The sequence below is a fragment of the Pinus tabuliformis genome, chromosome 1_1, assembly GCF_031772625.1.
Source record: "Pinus tabuliformis cultivar Carrire ecotype Pingquan chromosome 1_1, CPIR1, whole genome shotgun sequence".
In the NCBI taxonomy this organism is placed as follows: domain Eukaryota; kingdom Viridiplantae; phylum Streptophyta; class Pinopsida; order Pinales; family Pinaceae; genus Pinus; species Pinus tabuliformis.
In genome coordinates this window covers 882,806,786-882,817,957 of record NC_142297.1, presented here as the reverse complement: position 1 = coordinate 882,817,957, position 11,172 = coordinate 882,806,786, and the positions used below count along the sequence as shown (strand labels likewise).

Sequence of the window (11,172 nt, the reverse complement as noted above, 5' to 3'; positions counted from 1 at the left end):
CTCAGCAGAATTATAAAAATGTCGAGGCAATGCATCCAACTGTGGCTACCTATTGAAAAATGTTAAGTTTCTGCTTATCTTAAAGACAGAGTCTATCTGTTTCTTGAAAAGAGTCATGAAAGCAGGATGAGGTAAAAACTTCGAAAGTGTTATGCCCTGTGCCTCTTCAGAAAACACTAATTCCTTGTACAGAAATCATTTTCCAGATTTATTAATGAAGAAAGAACAAAGAGTTTCTCACAGGTATTCCAATTGCCATCCATTTTACAAAAATGAGATAATATGGAAGCAATTTTCGCCTATACATGGCCTTCTAAACAGGCACGAAGAGTTAAAAACCATAAACGACCCAAACCCCTGTAGACCCAAACCCACAAACTCCCCTGAAAGTGGAATCCAAATCCTCCACTTCCAGAACCTGCGAGGTGAGAATTTTCTCAATAATTAACTGAGCAATATGATCTCCAGCCTTAATCTCAAAACCCTGATCAAAGTGATTGAAGAGAACAACACTCACTGGACCACGGTAATCTGCATCTATGACACCAACACCAACGTCTATCGTGTGCTTCCAAGCAAAGCCCGAACCTAGGAGTTATACGAGCATATGTGCTTTCAGGTATGGCAATGGACAAGTCTATTGGTACCAGGGCCTTCCCTCGGGCGGGCACCACACAAGAAGTCGCACTAGATAGATCATACCCAATGACCAAAGAAGAACTTCTAGACGGTAGAATAGCATTAGGCGAAAGATTCTTTACATGCAACACTGGCTCAGAGGCAACTTTCACGCCCTTTTTATTAAAATATGTAGCGTTCCCACTTAGCTCCATGCCCCCTGGGTAGCCTGTCCAATAATTCTTTTACTGCTCTTTCTTTGTCATCTTTAACTTAAGATTACATGTAGGGTGAACATTATACTATTCCAGGGACCCAAATCCTCCCCTTCCGGAACCTGCAGGGTGAGAATTTTCTCAATAATTAACTGAGCAATATGATCTCTAGCCTTAATCTCAAAACCCTGATCAAAGTGATTGAAGAGAACAACACTCAGTGGACCACGGTAATCTGCATCTATGACACCAGCACCAACGTCTATCGAGTGCTTCCAAGCAAAGCCCGAACCTAGGAGTTATACGAGCATATGTGCTCTCAGGTATGGCAATGGACAAATCTATTGGTACCAGGGCCTTCCCTCGGCCAAGCACCACACAAGAAGTCGCACTAGATAGATCATACCCCGTGACCAAAGAAGAACTTTTAGACGGCAGAATAGCATTAGGCGAAAGATTCTTTACATGCAACACTGGCTCAGATGCAACACTGGCTCAGAAGCAACTTTCACGCCCTTTTTATTAAAATATGTAGCGTTCCCACTCAGCTCCATGCCCCCTGGGTAGCCTGTCCAATAATTCTTTTACTGCTCTTTCTCTGTCATTTTTAACTTAAGATTACATGTAGGGTAAACATTCTACTGTTCCAGGGACCCAAATCCTCCACTTCCAGAACCTGCGGGGTGAGAATTTTCTCAATAATTAACTGAGCAATATGATCTCCAACCTTAATCTCAAAACCCTGATCAAAGTGATTGAAGAGAACAACACTCACTGGACCACGGTAATCTGCATCTATGACACCAGCACCAACGTCTATCGAGTGCTTCCAAGCAAAGCCCAAACCTAGGAGTTATACGAGCATATGTGCTTTCAGGTATGGAAATGGACAAATCTATTGGTACCAGGGCCTTCCCTCGGACAGGCACCACACAAGAAGTCGCACTAGATAGATCATACCCAGCGACCAAAGAAGAACTTCTAGATGGAAGAATAGCATTAGGCGAAAGATTCTTTACATGCAACACTGGCTCAGAGGCAACTTTCACGCCCTTTTTATTAAAATATGTAGCATTCCCACTCAGCTCCATGCCCCCTGGGTAGCCTATCCAATAATTCTTTTACTGCACTTTCTCTGTCATCTTTAACTTAAGTTTACATGTAGGGTGAACATTCTACTGTTCCAGGGACCCAAAAATATATTTCTATTGTTCTTCGTGGTAAATAACACATGTTCTCTGATGCATATTCACTATATTCAGTCTCTATAAATCAACAATGAGTATATCTTTGAAGGTAGTTGGTAATACCAATTGCACATGTCCTTTGATGCATATTCACTATATTCATCCTGTATAAATCAACAATGTGTTTGCTTTTCATATAAGCAAATTCATCATGCATAAATCAACTCCTCTGATGCATATTCACTATATTCATCCTGTATAAATCAACAATGTGTTTGCTTTTCATATAAGCAAATTCATCATGCATAAATCAACTCCTCTGGACTTTCATAGGTTGTGGGATGGTCATGGAGGAAACCAATCGAGACCCATCACAGTTGTTGAAACCCGTCATGGCCGGTATCAGTGAGTTTAGGAAAAGTATTGTATCCTGGTCAAATAAAAACAGGTCAATTGTTGTACCATATGTAAAGAATTACTTCACTGAGTGACTTCGGTGAGCACGATGACCTCCCATCGGAGAGTCTGGCATACCATTTTGATGGTTATGTTTTTATAACCAATTTATTATTAATGGGGTTTAACATATTTTTTTTAACATAATCAATTTATTTTAATAAATATAATATATGTTTTAAATATATCTGGATGTTTATTTATTTTTGCAAAATGACTTGAATTATTATATTTTCCAACTATACACCACCTCGATACACCAAATTTGTCTATTATATATGTGGACACTCGATGCACTAAACTGGATTATGTCTTTTTGTTCAGTGTACCCTTTTTAATCGATGTGGGACAGATACTTATTTTGTGGTTTCTTGGAAGAGTTTCTACAATTCCACATTAGTTGTGAAGATTAGTCGATGGTAAAATATAAGATTCAATATACTATGATCCTTCGGCCAACTTGTCATCCCAAGAGGTATTATGAGGTGTTCATGCCTGCTTGCCCTCTCCTCGATTGTGCTTGGAATTCCTTATCTTGTGGCATCCTTGTAGATGAAAGGCCTTCTCTCTGATTGTGCTTGGGATTCCTCATCTGATGGTGTATTGGTAGATGAGAAAGTAAATATATTATATATGGCAATACACAGGAATTCCTAATAAAAGAGAGTCAATATATGTCAATACAAAGGATCCGAAATTGTTATGATCAAACTTCAAGTACTTGCAGCCTCGTTGGTTTGTTGTTTTTATGCTGTTATTAACAAAGTATGGCAGTTGACTTATGTGTTCTTCACATTCTGAAGTATTTAATCTGATGACATGTTCATGTCACTAATCTTAGCTTTTCTGTTGTGGCACACTGTAAATCGTTTCTGCCTTTGTATATTGTTTAAATTTCACATCTTTTTAATGCATAATGCCCTGTGTAATCGGGTTCATTGAGAAGAAAGCATACGCCCATAATTTTTAGTGTTATTTCATTCACTTGGCAGAGTACAAATTGATATAGTGGGTCGATGAGATGCCATTGTTTTTTTCATTTTCCTATTTAAGTAATAAGTTGTGGAAGGCTCCATTCATAAACCATTTTTAAATCAGAAAGTAAAGTTATCCTATGCAGAACTTCGTTATATGGAAATTTTCATCAACAGAACAATACGAAAGAATATTATTTTTGATAATGTGTTGTAATGATAGTCTATTATGTGGACATGTGCTTTACTGGAGCTCCTGTTCTATTGAGATCATGAGGCAATATGCATACATTGGTTGATCTTTTGTTTGAAAACAATGTCTTTTCCTTGGTGGCTACGAGAGTTGCTTCTTATTGGTTCAGTTCTTGAGATGCACTGACCCACCTTGTAGTGTAAGTGTTGCCCTTTTGCATTTTACATATTTGCACTCAACGTGAATAGTCTGAATGTATGTCTATTTTTCTACTTTGATTGAGTATCCAATCAGATTATGATATTAATACTTGAAAATTGTGGAAGACTATCTTCTGCGTTTGGTCTGTCTATTGTGTGTCCTTTGACTGTATTTGGAATTTGTGAACGAATATATTGTGCATTGGCTCCAATGAGTAGAGCTTTGACGAAATAATGTCTCTTATGTTCATTAATTTCAGTTTGTATATTCAAATCTCAGACAACTTACATGCCACATAGTTTCAATTTCAAGATTTTCCTTCTATTGATTCTCGTTTCATTGAAGATGTTTGTTTGTTATTTTATATTATATTGAAAAAAACTAAATGCTAATTTTAATGCTTAAAAAATCAAGGCCAATATGTATTTATATTAATTTATTTTCACAGAGAAGTTGCAAGTGGGTTAATGTAATGGTTAGAAATTCACAAATTGCCTCTGGAGCTCCCAAGTCACCATGACATCATGGTTGCTGAAGGAGCACATAGTTACATCTGAGCATTTTTCTTTACTGACTCAGACTCAAAAACAGACATATTAGAGCACAGTTCTTACAATTCCTCTACTAATTACAGCAACCATCACTTTGACAGTGGACTGTTTGCCCCTCCTGCTTATCAGTCTTCTTTTATACATTAGGTAGGTACGGTGCTTATCTTACCATGGTCAAGCAAGTTGTGAAAGGTATATGATTTATAACATATCATCCGTGAACAAAAGATTTATCAAGCCAGAAATTGGTTTTGGTGTGCAAGTCCCTCGCTAATGTCATAGTCTCAATAGTCACTATATTAACTGAGTCTCATAGACACGTCAGCATTCACACTGGATTTGACACCTTCAAACCTTACTATACTTCAATTCGTTCTATTATTATAATAAAGTATTATTGTGTGTGCTATTCAATTTTTTTCTGGTAAAAATAGTACTGGAGTACATTCCCTACATTGCAATTTCATACTGACCTCCCATCGTGGTGCTGTCCTTTCAACCTAAATATGGACGAGATTTAGCCCTTTTATTGCTTCCACCGACAGTGTGTGAAACCATCTAATTTCGACCTAACTCAACATAAATCTGAGGGCCATATCTGCACTTCACGTGTACTGCTTGTACTCCCATATTTCGGTTCCTTTCTCCTTCTCTATCAATCTCATTTCGATAAATTATAAATTACAGACATTCATTGACTCCCTTTCAGAAAGGGTTTCCCCTGCATATTGAGCTCACATGAATAAATGAGACAAAGCAGGCTCGACTGGGGTGACCTTGCAACACATTCATAGGACTAATGGAGAAATCAAGAGTTTAGAGTAATGTGGACGTGTTCCCAGGTCGCCCCAGTGGAAACCTCCTCTGCTACTGCTGCTTTAATGGTGTCCTTTGCTTCTCTTCACTTCTTATCTCACAGCCAATATACTCAAAGGTAAGGACAGATACTATAACTGCAAGCAAGAAAGAAACAGAATCTGCAACAAGCAACAATTTGGCCTTTTCAATTTTGTTTTAATCCCATCTGCCTGGCTAAGCATTAGACTTCCTTTGTGCAGTGCCATCGTTGCTCTGAGTGGTCTCAAACATTTCCAAAAGCCATTTTATGCAAAAGCTGTTTTATGCGTCCTATTTACTTTTCCAGCTATTGTATGATTGTTGCTATGGTTCGAAATTAATTTCTACATTAATTCTTTATCAAAGTATTCTTTTGTTGTATTTGTGTTCTTCAATTTATGCCTTACGGCGTTTTCTTTGCAACATCTGGTGCAAATGCTAGTTTAAGATACTAGCGTAATAAAGGTTAAGGCTATTGTGAATCGATGTATATCAACATTTTTGGGCCTAACCTGAAAGACAATTCAATCTTTGGCAGGTAGCGGATCGCTTGGAATATGCAGGACTCGAATTTTCATTTGCAGAAATCTGATAACCACTGTCAGAGAACACCAGCTGCATCCCATCCCCTCCGCTATTCTTTTTGCTTTTGCATTTCTTTTAGAGACTAACAGCTACATGATCGCCCACTAATCCATGCGGCACGATTACACGCAGTATTAGGTTTTCACGCTTTTAATGGATCCATTTTAATACGTACACGTGTTGCAGGATTGTGCTGTACACGAAGGTGGCACGATCACTGCATTGACAGAATCGGGAGTCGCCACCAACATTTCAAACGATGCGACGATGGTGCTACAGTTCAGGGAAATTGACATCAGCGATAACCGCATCCTTGAATAGACAGACAGCCCATCAGCAACGGAAATGCCGCGACCGTTCCGTCATATTTTTCGGGGAAACAGTTGCGGCAGATTTTTTGAAGTATTTTTACACGAACACACTTAAAAATCAGGTATTGCCTTAAATTTAGCGTGAGCACGCTTTTTCATTCACCCCGATCATGCGTAACGACGGAAATTGGTCACGGCGCATCTAGAAATATAGCGAAAGCGCAGGTTATGGTGCAGATGAATGAAAAGTTGGAGGTATGGATATGAATCTTGATTATAACGCCTACCATATTTCCCTTGTTCATCTGAATGATGATGTTGTCTTCTAACATATTTTTCTTTTTTCTCATTCCATGAAAGTGACATATCTGTATGAGATTGAATCATGATGCTATCTCCAACCATGAAAGCGACGTCCTATGCCTCAATGGAACGTTCCAAAGGATTGGTAGCATCGTTAATATTTAATTAGAAATTAATAACTACTCATGAAACTTACGCAGGATTTACGATTTAGCCGTTAAGACCATAAGATGTCTGTTCGTGTCCGCAGGAGCTGCTTTTACAGGGCTTCGGTAGATGTTATCAGTCCATGCGTTTGAATTGACTACAGGCGATTGTATGCGGCGATCTGGTCTGGAATTTCAATTTAAATTTTTCTTGCTTGTCGAGCAGAAAATTGATTGTGTTTTTTTTTTTATTATTCCTTGCAGGTAGACGTAGAGAACGTCACTATTCCAATTTTTCTCAACTCATTTCCATTGAATCCAAAAAAAATGGTGAGAATAAATAATTGCTGCAATTACACTGATTATCTAAATCAATTTTTGTCTGATTATCTAAGTCAATTTTCTCTAAATCACTCATTAGAATTTGAAGGAAACTTTACGATTTCAATTTCTTTTACCAATTATTCCAATACGTTGAAAATGCGAGAAAAAAATCCTGTAGGACGTCAAATTCTAGGGCTGGCTGCGATCCTTACCCCGCTCACGCGGCAAACCTGAATTCCAGAGTGTGTCAGCGGTCGTGAATGCCTCTCTTTTTCGGTTAGCCACCAGTGGGGTTTACGATAGACCAAAATGAATATCATGGAGACTATCCCTCTGCTCATGCAGTTATTGGCGTCGAATTTAGTGCTGGGCGGTGACACCGAATGCCCGCTAGACCTTGATTATGTCGGTCAACTGCCGTGGGATAAGTCTAGCTGTAACCCGGTGATGAATAAAGACAATTGCTGCCAGACGTTGCAGGGCGTGATCCTCTTAGGATTAAGTCAGTATTTGAAAGACGCCTCAATGTTTCAGCTTCCCAGCTATGCTTCTGGTGTCTCCTGTCTCGGGATATATCGGCAGCAACTCGAATCTCTGGGTCTCTCACCAGATTTATTGGGACTTTGTTTCGAGACGTCCGAGTTTGTTTGGAATCCACTCCAGTGCCACGGCATACAGACCACGCAAGACTGGATTCGCACAGCGGTGACTTCTTCCGTGAACTCGACCTGCAAAGGCGACCTCTCAGATCGGATCAGCTGTTCGGAATGCTCCGAGAGTGGAAAACTCAGTTTTAGGATGCTAACAGACAAGTTCAAGAACTTGACAAACCAAACCTTCTCACGTCAAGGAGTTTCGGTATGTTTGAGTTACGCTTGCATGTATGCCGCCGGAGTGGCTAATGAATTCGGTCCGAAAAACATAGGCACTGCTGAGTGTGTCTTCCGCGTGCCCTTCGTCGAAAAGGTGTCCCACTGCCAAATCTTAACCTACGCTTTTATTTGCATTGTCATCGGGTTCGTTCTCATATGTGCTCTAGGGCTTTTCTACTGCCTGTTGGTAAAAAAGATTGATCCTAATGCTGTGCACAGAAAATTCGTGAGGCGGAATGAGAAACTCGTGCAGGCAGTGTTGAGGCCTAACAATGGGGCAGTGTGTTTCGACATTCGACTGATCAGGGTAGCCACTGATAATTTCAGCGACGCCAATCTCATAGGCCGCGGGGGTTTCAGTACGGTGTACAGGGGAACGCTGCCGGATGCTCGGCAGATAGCTGTGAAGAGAATCATGGACTGCACGCCGGAGGGGGATTCTGAATTCCTCAACGAAGTAGAGACCATCAACAGTGTCAGGCAACGGAATTTGGTCGTTTTGAGAGGCTTCTGCGTGGCCAGCGACAAGAGTGAAGGTCACCAGCGGTTTTTGATATATGATTACATGCCCAATGGAAATCTGGATGAGCATATATTTGGACAAAAGTCCATTGCCCGGCCTCTGGACTGGCCGCAGCGCAGGAACATTGTCCTCGGCACTGCCAAGGGGTTGGCTTATTTGCACGACGGTATCGATCCTCCGATTTATCACAGAGACATAAAAGCCACCAATATTCTGCTGGATGACGAAATAAATGCCTGTGTGGCTGATTTTGGGCTGGCGAGGATGATGACACAAGAAGGAAGATCTAATATTACAACGAGGATAGCAGGGACGCACGGCTACTTGGCCCCAGAGTACGCTCTCTATGGTCAACTGACAGACAGAAGCGATGTGTATAGTTTTGGGATTCTGCTGTTGGAGATCATGAGCGGCAGGAAGGCTCTGGACACCTCTGCGGTGTCGGCATCGCATTATCTTATCACGGATTGGGCATGGACACTAGCGAAGGAAGGCAGGACCAGTGAAATAGTAGACGAGAGAATCCGGCAGAGCGGGTCGAAGAACGTGATGGAGAGATTTGTTTTGGTGGGTATTTTGTGCTCGCATGTTATAGTGGCATTCAGACCTCGAATGGTGGAAGCTGTGAAGATGCTGGAGGGTGAGACTGAGATTCCTGAAATCCCAGATAGGCCTCTGCCACTAATGCTGCAATGTCCATCTGAGACATGCTAATCAAGCGATTCTTAATTTTGTCATTTCTGTTAGCGCTTTCGAGATTTCTGAATGTCGCTGTTGATTACATCTCTATATTTGTTTTCCTGCGAACTGGAGGCTGGGGGATCGCGTTGGATCAAAGCCAATTTTGTTAGGAAATCTGTATTATAATATTACGTTCAGCATTGTCTATTTAGCAGAGTCATGGTGGGTTTTCGAAGGGATGCTGTATAGCTAAGACTGTCATGAACTAGAATAAGCTTGCCCACATAAATATATATCTTTTATCAGTGGCCTCTGTGCTCTAGGGCTCTTCTACTGTCTATTTATAAATTGGTCGATCCTAACGCCGTGCACAGACGATCATGAATGTTTCAACAATTTCCAAATAATTACCTGTTATGAAATTTTATGAAAAATTGATTTTTTTTGTTTTTTTAATAACGTAGAAAAATGAAAATAAAAAATAAAAAAAAATTCACTTGCATTTTAGCTTTCAATTCTAAATCATATAATTAAGAATAAATTAATTATGTACAAACCTCCCTAATTAATATATAAACTATATTTTAAGTATATTCTCAACTAGGAGGGAAAATATATCATTAATGTATAAACTATATTTTAATTATATATTCAATTGAGAGTTAAAGCATACTAAACAAGTGAGTTTAATCCTATTGAAATTAAGGACTATGTTGTTACAGAATTTATATATAGAAAGTGTTAGCCTGATATGTATATAGGATAATATGAAATATTTAGGCTGATATTAATATGGTAGGGAAAATATGAATATGTATTTTCCATATTTATAAGTTAATACAAAATTATTATTTTGTGAAATTGTTTTAGGAAGTAGTTTTGTATTCAGATTTATATTATGAAGTTAGACAAAATTTTGTAATTCGATTACAAAGTGCTAAATAGATGTACATTGATATAGATTTTAATTACAAATGATTTAGTACAATACACAATTAGATTGTTTTGTTCTATTTTCCATGTCACTTGATATGGAAAAATACAAAATGAAGAGAGAGAAACAATATCAATATGTATGATCAATTATAAAAAACTATGGTCACACTCAACTAAATATTTGTGACATTCATATAGATTTGAATTACAAATTATTTAGTACAATGCACATATACATAGAGTTGACCAATTTGAGTCTATTTTTTATTATGTTCTTTGTAGTTCTCAATTAGTGTTAATAATTTTAGGAACTTATGGAAAGATGGAAGAAAAATTTGGCAATTTACCTTTTCGAAAAGGAAAAAAAAACTTCTAATTCATTGTCGTATGATGTGCAGTCTACAAACTATTTCAAGTCTTATGTGAACATTTGTTCCATTTGTCAAAGCTTTTAACCAAGAGAAATAGAAAGTCTTTTGTTGATAATTTGTAGGAATCAATAAGCAAAGCACAGTTTAAAGACATGTAAGTGTTTATTCATTCTTCAGATGTCTAGCAAAAGCCCATGCAATTGACACTTATTTGTACATATTCACTACATAGTAGAAGTACTCGTTAAACAAAAAGTAAGTTAAAAGAATTGTAAAACAAAGAGTATGTTGAACGCATTATAAAAGAAAGTGAAATTTGGAGGCATCTCATGATATTATTTAGTGAGCATATTTCAAATTGCTTATTGTAATTTTTTTTTTTGGTTAACATGTAGTACTACATTGTCTTCATTTAGTGTAAATTTGTTGTCTATGTGAAGGTCATGGAACATATAAATGGTGCTTTTTTTTTTCTTGATATGCTTCATATGATATATGTTTTATGCTAGCTGGAAGTATATCGTGGAGTATACACTCTCTAACAATGTAGTATAAAATTTTGTTTCACTTTCTATGAATGTGTTGACGGTGCTGGACCCAAAAACATGTTAGGGGATCTCCCAAGTAAGAAGTCCCAACTAGACCTCAGACTGTTTGGTGTAGGAGTCCCAGCAGTGGGTCGTACGGTATCACCTTGACCACGGTTGCACGCAGATGAAAGTAAGATGTCCTTGTTGGTAGCAAGGGCGTGACATGTGAAACAAGCCAAGGAAGGTGCATGAATGGTTCTGACACACAGAAGGTGGAATGAGTGTGCCCCTTGGAAACCTGTGTAAACACGCAGATTGAAAGGGAACACACGAGCAAAGATGCATCACAAGCTAGAAG

The 11,172-nt window shown here is 38.7% G+C and overlaps 2 pseudogenes; one reads left to right on the top strand and one right to left on the bottom strand.

The window, feature by feature from the left end:
* Positions 1-331: 331 nt before the first annotated feature.
* LOC149217191 (uncharacterized) lies at positions 332-1,924 on the bottom strand (annotated as a pseudogene).
* Positions 1,925-7,219: 5,295 nt separating this feature from the next.
* LOC149217190 (putative receptor-like protein kinase At1g11050 pseudogene) lies at positions 7,220-9,010 on the top strand (annotated as a pseudogene).
* The last annotated feature ends 2,162 nt before the right edge of the window (positions 9,011-11,172 follow it).